This window comes from Caretta caretta, chromosome 23 (assembly GCF_965140235.1).
Source record: "Caretta caretta isolate rCarCar2 chromosome 23, rCarCar1.hap1, whole genome shotgun sequence".
Taxonomy (NCBI): domain Eukaryota; kingdom Metazoa; phylum Chordata; order Testudines; family Cheloniidae; genus Caretta; species Caretta caretta.
Window position 1 is genome coordinate 5,791,302 of NC_134228.1, and position 10,425 is coordinate 5,801,726.

The window sequence follows — 10,425 nt, forward strand, 5'->3', positions numbered from 1 at the left end:
AAATAATCCCCATCAGCAGCAGGGCCCACTGTGCCAGCCTCCAGCCTGGGCACTGAGTCCCCCGCCAGCCCTCAGGCAGGGCTGGGGTCCGACAGAAAGGCAGTGGGGGCCAGTTTTCCCATCCCTCCATCTACAATCCTCAGCCCCCCTTGGCTGTGAGAGAGCCCTCCCCGGGAGGGTGGGGCTGCAGGGAAAGCCCTGGCCGGCCTCATAGGAGTGCTTGGTGCCAGATTCTCTGCTTAGGCCCAGCTCCCCACCTACTGAAGCCAATGGGAGATAGGTGCCTAAACGCCTTTGGAGATCTGGGCATCCGTTTCCCCATCTGTCCCATGGGGATCGTGATCCTCGCTTGCCTGTTCCGGGACAGGAGATGTCTCACTCCAGGTGTGTGTTCAGGGTCTAGTGCTTCGAAGCCAGGCTCCCATGGGAGTTAGGTATCTCCCTGAGGATCTGTGATTCCCACACGAACAGGGAGAGCCTGCCAAGGGAGCAGTGATGCTACGAAAAGGCTCAGTGCCTTCTTTTGCCGGACACATATATTTTTCTCTCATCATTTTTTCTGCTTGTGTTTGCCATTCGCTCCCCAGGGCTTGTCTGCTTTGAGCTGTAAATAAACCCTGCATGAGAGCTAGGTATTAATTATTGTTAACGATTGCCCTGCTTCCCCCACAAGACTGTCCGGACAACTGGAGAACTGGCATGAGAGATGCCACACCACCGAACTGCCAAGCATTGAGACAGGAAGGACTCTATTCATTTGTAGTCAGTCTGCTTGAAAACTCTGTTCTTTAACTCAAATGCCAGAGAAACTCTTTGGAGAAAAACGTTCTTTGTGAAAGATTCAACCAATCTCCCACTGCTTATTCCTCAGCCCACCCTGGCTGGAAAACCAGGGAAGGAACAGACTTGACAGTCCTGATATTTCCTAGCACATATCCACCACATGTCAGCAAGATGTTAAAAAAAAATTAAAGGAGTCAAAAGGCTACAACTCTGACTTTCTTTCTTGTTGCAAGTCAATAGCATGGAATTATATTAACATCTGCCTCCCACCCTTTCTCTGGCTTGTCTAGTTAAACCATAAATTCTTCCGGGCAGAAACTATCTCTAACCACTGGACCCCACTCCTCTCCCAAAGCTGGGAAGAGAACCTAGGAGTCCTGACACCCAGCCCCCTTGCTCTAACTACTAGACCTCACTTCCCTCCCCAAGCTGGGGATAGAACCTAGGAGTCCTGATGGTTAGGCGTCACTCTGTTAACCACTAGACCCCACTTCCCTCCTAGGCAGGGAGTATCATTGGCTCCTGGGTGCTCTTTGTAATGACAAGGTGCAGCCAACCTTCTCCTCAGAGTGAGGTGCTTTCCTGATTCCGTCGTGTCCCCCAGGCCAGGGTTGTGTTGCGTCCTAACTGCTCAGCGTGAGAGACCGAGCGCACGGGGCGTCCGACATCCTTGGGCTAAATCTTCCGCCAGCGCCCTGAGCAGAGAGATCCGACCCCTCGGGCCAGGGGGTAATAAACACCTGACAAGCCTAGGCTAACACCCAGCCATGAACAGCCGGGAACCTGTGTCCCCACCTTTCAAGGCGACCTGCCCTGGGGAAAGAAAATGGAGTTCGTACCCTGGGTGGTTGGGTTTTTTAATCTTTAGGGTGGTTCACAAAGCCCCGAGGGGCCCCCTCTGAGCTTATTCTGTCCTGTTCATTAGTCAGGCCTCATCTGGCTTGATTTTCCTGGAAGTCTCCCTGGAGGACTGGAGAACTGAGTCGGACGGTGGCATTCCAGACCCTGAAGGGGTCTTACACCGGTTGATTGCAACTGGTTGCGTTACAAAGGTGTGTCCAGTCCCAGGGAGGTCCAGACCGTGTGTCTCAGGGGCTGGTGTGTTAAAACCTGGGAGTTAAGTAACCAGAGAACGGGAGGGCCCAGGAGTTCTGCTGCAGGAGGAGGTTTGGCTTGAAGGTCCGCAGGAGCCCGCCTGGGGGCTGTGCATGCCGCCTACTGGCCAGAGAACCAGAGCCCCGTCGCTATTCCTGGAAGCTCACTCCCCAGTTTCTCCCCTGGCATGTCGGCGCTCCGCTCAGCCTAAGGGGCAACAGAAGTTGGCTCCTGCCCCCAACTCACGCTAGCTCTCTGGCAATAACAGTACCAGTCCCTAGGGCTTTCCATCCATAGATTTCAAAGCACTTTACAAAGGGACCTCGTTAGCCCTGTTGTACAGATGGGGAAACCGAGGCACGGGGGAAGGTGGCTCACCCAGCTTCACCCAGTTGGGAGGGGAGGTGCTGGGAATAGACCTCAGGGTGAGATGTGTGAGGTGCTGCATGGACACAGCTGCAGCCCCTGAAAGGAGCCCAGATTGCCCCCCTGGGAGGGCGAGGGTGCTGAGTGCCCACGGCTCCCACTGGCATTCAGGGTGTTCAGCAGCAGCTCCCCGTCCTCCCACGGAGGAGCCCCCTGAATAAAGAGACACCCAAACACAAGGGGGGCAGGTTTCGCCTTAAAAAAAACCTGCTCTGTGCCTCAGTTTCCCAACCTGTAACAGAGAGCTAATGGGCCCTGCCCACACAGTGCAGGGCTGAGCAGTGCCCTCTCAATGCTCAGTGCCATTGTGGTGGTGTCGGCACTCGGGCGGAGCTGGGCAGGAATTCAGCCTCCACTGTTCTGGCTGGCCGGAGTGAGGGAAGGGCAGGGCCTCTCCCTCTCGCTAACCTTTGCTCCAGGTGTGCTGGCTTGGGGCGAGGGGGGAGGCTGCGGCCCAGGTACAGAGCGGTCCTAGCCGGCTCTCGCAAAGGACGTGGCTTCTGTGTCTCTGCCTGGAAACAGCAGCCTGGCCAGGTGGGTAGCACATGAGGGACAGAGGGGCAGGTTCACTCATGGCAGTGGGGGTAGGGTAAGCGGGGGGTTCCTGCCAATACGATCACATGGCGGAGTCATTGGGGAAATCACCTTTCCAACACGGAGAGCTCAGCAACGAGCAGCGGGAGAGAGGGCAGCACCCCGTCTAGTGGTTAGAGCAGGAGGGCCTGGGAGTCAGGACTCCTGGGTTCTAGCCCCAGCTCTGGGAGCGGATTGGGTTCAAGTGGTTAGAGCTGGGAGCCAGGACACCTGGGTTCTAATGCCACCCCACCTCGCTGTTACTGTGGGAAGGCCACTCCCCCAGACTGGGCCTCATCCGCTCCCCCCCCCCCGGTGAAATAGTCACAAGGATCCTAGGGGAGCAGGAAGGGCGCATTAATGTCTCTCTGAAGATGGAAAGCATCACATTAAAGTCAACTATTTATTTATTATTATTATTTACAGAAAACTTCCGAGTGCCTCTTGAAACGACAAACTATACATTTACAGGGAATGCGCTCTCCTGCAATGAGATGCGGCTGTCTCGGGTGGAGCAGGGGGGCTGTTTATACAAGGATCCCTCACCTGGCGCTGAGATGCAGCCACCTCTGGGGCGGGGCATGGAAGCTGTTTAGACAGGGACCCCTCATCTGGCACTGAGATGCAGCTGCCTTTGGCGTGGGGTCCAGGGGCTATTTGGCTGCCAGATGCCTGACACTCCTGGGCACTAGTGCCAGAATTCTCACTTGCAGCCCCTCTGCCATGCCCACGCCATGTAGCAGCCTGCCCGACTGTGGGTGACGCTCCTGCAGGGAAGGGCTGGTGCCCATGAGCAGGTAGTGATGGGCAGCTCCTGTCTGCAGCGATCTGGCCCTTTATAGCATAATGACCACCTATAAAAGCCATCTGCAAACAGCTTGTAAATGTCTCCAAGGTGTTTATGGAGAGGCTGGGCTTGTGGGGGTGCGGGGAGGGATGGGACGGGTGCAGCAGGATGCAGCATCCCCTGGAGAGGGACGGGCTCCTACGCCTCCTGCTGCAAAGCTCTCCCTGTGCTGGGTTTCCCCCCAATCTCCAGCAGGGGCCTGGGGAGATGGGTCGCAGGGTGCAGCCCCAGCCCAGGCCCCCCAGATCATTGCTCAGCTCCTGGGCACCGGGACCCTGCAGCCTACACCCATCGGTGGGCCCTGCCCGGGCCGGTTTTGCTGTGGCGGTGGCTGGATCCTGCTCCCGGGAGCTAATGGAAGCCGGGGATCCACCCCCTGAACAAACAGCAGCTGCTGATATAAAAGGCTTGATAGCAGGCGGGGAGCTTCCTGCGGCAAAGGGGGCCATCCCACAGCAGGGCTGGAGGCTTGGGGCTGGTGCTGGTGCTGCTCCTGGGGGAAGGTGCAGCCCCTATTGTGGCTCCGGTGAATTTAGGGCTTGACCAAGGTCCGTTTTCTCGGTCCCTTGCAGCCCAGGCTCCTGTATGGGGGGCACAGCCGGGTCACCCTCACATGCCCGCCACTTTCTACCAATGTGCCTCAGGCCTGTCCTAGCGGCCCCCAAACCAGGGTCTGCCCCCCACCGTCACACAGCAGCGTCAGTAATGAAACAATCACCCATGTGATCCTAGGAGGGCAGCAGGAGAAGGACAAGATGGCTGCCGCACAAGCCAAGGACTCATGGGAAATGGCTGGGCTTTGAACACAAAATGGCCACTTCACAAGCCAAGAAGTACAGGCGATGACTGAGCGCCTTATCACACAATGGCTGCCTCACGAGCCAAGGGATCAGGGAGGTGACTGGGTTTCTGAAAGGAAAATGGCCGTTTTTTGAGCCAAGAGATATGGGTGCCCACTGGGTTTATTCAGATCAACTGGCCACTGCTCATGCCAAAGAATCATGGGAGCTGGCTGGGTTTAGTTAGATAAATGGCCACCTCGTACGCAAAAAAACATGTTGGCTAACTGGGTTTCCCAAAACACGATGGCTGCTTCACGAGCCAAGGAATCATGGGGGTTGACTAGGTTTCCCCCCCCCAAAAGATATGGCCACCCCATGAGCCAAGGAAACATGGGAGTTGACTGGGTTGCCCAAAACAAAATGGCTGCCCCATGGGGCAAGGAATCATGGGAGGTGATGGGTGTCCTAAAACAAAATGGCTGCCCCATGGGGCAAGGAATCATGGGAGTTAACTGGCTTTCCCCAAACACCATGGCCGCCCCATAAGCCAAGAATTAATCGAGCTGAATTGACTGGGTTTCCTGAAACAAAACGCCCACCCCATGACCCAACGAATCCTGGGCGCTGGCTGGGTTTCTACGCAACACTCCTGAGCCAATGCCCTGGCCTGTCCCCGACTGGCAGGTGAAAGCGGCTGCACAAGTGTGGGCGGCTTTGGGGGCTCCCCGGGGACTCCCATCCTGAGGCATGTTTGCCAAAGGGGCTGTTTCTATACCCAGTTAGCTCCTGTGCCCAGCTCCCGGAGACTGGCCATCCTCCTCCCCTGTCCCCTGCTTGTGTGCCCGAGCGCTGGCCCCGCGGGGCAATGGAGGGGGAGCCGGCGCTTGCTGGAGGCAAACAGCTGCTCCTCTCCCATAACCCTCCGCAGGGCGCAGGGCGAGGCTCATGCTCCCCGGCTGCCGGTTAACCATTAACTCTGCTGTGGTTAGCTCTGGCTGGGGGCGTTGCCAGCACCCAGGGGCAGGCTACGGTTGCCGAACTGCTGGGAGGTGCCCACCACCTCCATCCAGGGCCTCGCATCTTCCTCCCCTGTTTACCCCCAGGCTGGGGGTTCAAGCCCATCTCCAGATGGATCATTAGGAAAAGATCTAGGATGGAGATGGGGGGGGCAGCATAACCCGCCTCTGCAGGCCGCTGTCAGAGACTGGATCCACTCTGGCGTCCCTCTCCCTAGCCCATTTCTGTGATCACAGGCAAGGCCCAGCAACCCCCTGCACCCGCGCTCGGAGCTGTACAAACACAGAACAGAGGCTCCCTGCCTCTAAGAGCTACGAACCTCAGGAGGACGGGCGAGTGGGCGAAGGGTCAGGCTGAGAACTGATCGAGATATTTAGCCTTCCCTGCCCCAACTCTTTTCCTGCGCCCAGCCAGCCAGCTCAGGGGCTGGCTGTGCCCCGGGGGCTGGGTGGCGGGCTGTTCCCGAACCCTGCCCTGGCACAGTCCCCTTGGGGCCGCCTCCTCCCGACCGAGCGGAAGGAGCTAATTCCATCACGCGTGAAAGGTCCATTGAATAAAAACACAAGTTTAACTCCCCCCACCCCACCCCCCCGCCACCCCCAGGCTTGGAAACCCACCTCCCTGGAATCAACTGCTGCCTTCTTCTCCCCCCCTTTCCTCCCCCAGCCTCTGCCTGTCTCAGTGTCCCGCTGTCTCACACCTTGGAAGGAAACTGGCAGCTCTGACAGGAGCATCTTTATACTCGCTGCCGTGCCCGCACCCGGCCCACCTTGCCGGAGACAAAGGCTCATGTGTTTGGAGCCGGCCTGCCCGCCTCGCCCAGCTCTGGCTGCCTGGAAAACACACAGGGCCCGTGTTGATTTAAGAATGTATGGATATATATAAAACTGCTCCCAGCAGCCAGGCCGGGGGACGGATGTTTTCAGGGAAGCCGCGTGAGGATGTGAGGAAGGCAGGATCGGCAGCTTCCCAGCGCTTCGCCCGGCAGAAGGGCCGGTCGGCTGCATTTTCCACACCTGCCCGTGGCCCCGGCTGCCGGAGCCGAGCCGCCCCGTGGCGTGCCCAGGGGCGGCCCGACGCCTGGCCTCACGGGGGGCCCACGGCTGCCGAGCCGAGCGCTACGGCTGCTTCCTGGGAAGGACGGAGCCGAGGAGACCGGAAAGATTTAGTCGTTTAGTTTTTGTAGCCGGGAGTGATATATGGAGCAGCTCCCCAGCAGGCTGCTAGGGGGCGCTGTGCTCCCCACCCAGCCACGCCCCGGGTCTCAGTGCCCATGGCAGGGGCTGGGGGCGCTGTGCTCCGCACTGACCCACAACCCATGTCTCAGTGCCCATGGCAGGGGCTAGGGGGCACTGTGCTCAGTCACCCACCCACACCCCATTTCTCAATGCCCATGGCAGGGTCTAGGGGCGCTGTGATCCCCACCCACCCACTCCCCGTTTCTCAGCGCCCATGGCAGGAGCTAGGGGGTGCTGTGATCCCCACCCACCCACTCCCCATTTCTCAGTGCCCATGGCAGGAGCTAGGGGGTGCTGTGCTCCCCACCCACCCATGCCACATTTCTCAGTGCCCATGGCAGGGGCTAGGGGCTGCTGTGCTCCCCACTCACGCATGCCCAGTTTTTCAGTGCCCATGGCAGGCACTAGGGGGCGCTGTGTCCCACCTCCTCCATCGTAGTCAGGCTGAGGGTCACTGCCTTGGCTTGGGGCTCCGCGCAGTTGGGAGGCTTCTCGCAATAACACAGGCCCATCAGTTCCACTAGTGTCCTCAGATATTGGGGACCCAGCTTGGGGGGGGGGTGCACTCTCAGGGGTGCTGGGCACCCGTTGGCTTCAGCTGGAATTGTGCGTGTTTGGCACCTCTGATGGGTGAGGTCTCCGGCTGTGCTGGCCACGGTTCACAAGTAATGCCTATCAGAGACCCACTGAGGGGCAGAGAGAGGTCCAGGCAGTGTGGCACAGCATTGGGCTGGAGTATGGGAAACTGGGGTCCAATTCCTGGGTGTGTCACTGAGACCCTCTGGGATCTTGGGCAAATAAGTCAATTTCTCTGGGCCTCAGCTTCCCAGCTGTAAAATGGGGGAATAATCTGTTTTGTCTGCTCAGACTGTGAGCCCTTCAGGGCAGGGCTGTCTCTAGCTGTGTGTTCTGGCAGCGCCTGGCATGATGGGGCCCTGATCTCAGTCACTGTGGGTCTGGGCAGCGCCCGGCACGACGGGGCCCTGATATCAGTGCCCGTATGCCTGTGCCAGGCGCTGCACAAACACAGTAACCCTTTTGTGCGGGGGCCTGGTCTCACCTGGGGACTGTAGCTGCTCATGGAATAGACAGAAGGTAACTAGCAAGGATTGCGGCTCTGGTTTATGGACTCCGGCTGTGTCTAGCAGTCGCCCCATCCAGCCTGCCCCTCTGAGCAAGGCAAGGTCCCACTGAGAGAAAGGGGGTGCAGGCAGGAGGGGAGACGCTTGTTCTGATGTTTCAGGGGCCCTGAGGGTTGGCTCTGGCCCAGTTCGAGGGGAAGGCTGGGGCGGCTGGACTGGTTGTTTGGACGCTGGAGGGGAGAGCGGAGATAGAGAGATGGGAGGACGAGGCGAAGGCATCGGGGGAGCCGTTTCAGGCCAGCCCCGGAGGCCTTTGAACCAGGCTGCGTTCGGAGGAGGTGTCTGCCGGGCAATGACGGGGCTGGGGTGGCCGTGACGGAGGCACGGGGCTGGGAGCCTCAAAGGGGCCATTGTAGTCTAGGCGGAGCCGGCTGCCGGGCCGTCCTGTCGGTTATTTATAACCGCCGGCAGGTATTCCACTTCTCCGCTGCCCCCCCCGCTCCCCACCGCTGAAGGGAAACTCACCTGATCCAGGACGGCTGCACGGATAGTAGGGGGGCTGAACAGCCCCTGCTGCTGCTGCTCTGTCACTCCCCTCTAAGCACGGCTGGCCCCTTGGGGCACAATCCGCTGGGGTTTGGGAGTAGGGTGACCAGATGTCCCGATTTTATAGGGACAGTCCCAATATTCAGGACCTTTTCTTATATAGGTGCCTATTACCCCCCATCCCCGTCCCGATTTTTCACACTTGCTATCTGGTCGCTCTATTTGGGAGTAACCCCCCGATCATCGCCCTGGGGCTGTGTGACAGCTAGGCAGTGTCACTCTGGGGACCTGGTCCACATTGTGGGTGTGGGTGTGTACGCACACATCTGTATATCTGTAATTGCATGTGTGTGTCTCTGTCTGCATGTGTGTGTGTCTGTGACCCCGCACGTGTGTCTGTGTGTGTATGTGTCTCTGCCCTTGAGTCTGCGTGTGTCCGTGTGTTTGTACGTTTCTCTGTGTGCGTCTCTGTACGTGTGTGTGTCTGTGTGTCCAGGGGTTCCTGAGCTGCAAACCCGCCGGCGTCCCAAGCCCGGCTGGGCGTGGAGCTGGGGTGGGCTCCCTGCGCTCCAGGGCCCCAAACATGGGGGTGAAAGGTCAGAGCCCAGCCGGGATCCCGGCCCCGCCCTGCAGTGCTGGCCTGGGGCGGGTCCGGTTTCACAGGTCCGGGGCCCCGCGGGTTGGGCTGACGCAGGTGAGTCCGGGTAGCTGGGCGTTCCCCAGGATCCGTTGTTTGCACTCGCGCAGGCATGGGAGGAAATCTTCGCAGCAAAGCAAACAGGAATGACGGGAAAGCCCTGCAGGGCTGGGCCCGGGGCCCCGGGGATCGATTGGCATCCGTGGCCCAGTGAGCCCCAGCACATGGAGCCGGATGTGGGGCATCCTGGTGGCTGTGGGGAGGGAGACGTGGCTGGGGAGGGGTATTTTCATTGTGGTGGTTCCTCATAGGAGGCTGGTGTTGGGTTCACAGCCACAGGCCCCCTCCCCGGCTTCCCTCTGGAGATATGTGGAGAGTGGGGACCCGTCTCAGTCCTCATGCTGGGCAAGCGGGTGGGGCTGGGGGCATCCCCCTGCTGGGCACTGGGCTCAAACCAGGCGGGGGCACCTCTGACTGCTGACATGGGCAGGATTTGAACTAGGGTCTAAGATGTTGAATGCCCTTTTCCTGACCCCCCGCCCCCCCGAGTGGTCCTGTCCCCTCCCTCCTTCCTGCCCCCTAGTGGCCTCCTGCTCCCTCCCCTTCCTGCCCCCCATAGGCCTCCTGTCCCCTTCCCCTTCCTGCCCCCTTGAGCCATCCCGCCCCTCCCCCTTCCTGCCCCCCCCAGCCTCCTGCCCCCTCCCTGACCCCCAGGGGAATAGGCCTCTGACTGCTGACATGGGCAGGATTTGAACTAGGGTCTAAGATGTTGAATGCCCTGTTCCTGACCCCCCGCCCCCCGAGTGGTCCTGTCCCCTCCCTCCTTCCTGCCCCCTAGTGGCCTCCTGCTCCCTCCCCTTCCTGCCCCCCATAGGCCTCCTGTCCCCTCCCCCTTCCTGCCCCCTTGAGCCATCCCGCCCCTCCCCCTTCCTGCCCCCCCCAGCCTCCTGCCCCCTCCCTGACCCCCAGGGGAATAGGTGATAGTTTCTTTTATGGCGAGGTAGGCTGCAGGCTGTGTGCGTTCGTGTGAACGTTTGTGGACGTGCGTGTGTATTTGTGTAGCACACATGTATATGCACGTGTGTGTTTGTGTGTGCGTACATGTGTGTGAGCGCGCGTGTGTGGGTGTGGACTGCGGGGCACTTTGAAGAGTTGTGCTACCAACCGAAAGGATCTGGGCTGAGGGGGCGTCACCGGGGGGGGGGAGGGGGGCTGTGGGTGGGGCTGTGCATGTGGGTGCATATGCCAGTGTCTCGGTGTGCGTCTCCCCAGCCAGGCCCGCGGTGCCCCTGTACTTTTCCATTCCAGGCTGTAGCTTGTTTTCCTTTCCACCTCTCTCCGGCCGGGTGTCCCCCCTTCTCCCTGCCCTGCCCTGCTGCCCGCCCCAGTGGGGCTGCCG

The 10,425-nt window shown here is 59.7% G+C and overlaps 1 long non-coding RNA gene across 1 annotated transcript; it reads left to right on the forward strand.

Moving 5' to 3' along the window:
- Positions 1-2,752: 2,752 nt before the first annotated feature.
- Positions 2,753-3,753, forward strand: LOC142069892 (uncharacterized). Its single transcript, XR_012665871.1, has 2 exons — positions 2,753-2,838; positions 3,304-3,753. It is a non-coding gene; the product is annotated as an uncharacterized LOC142069892 (long non-coding RNA).
- Positions 3,754-10,425: the final 6,672 nt, after the last annotated feature.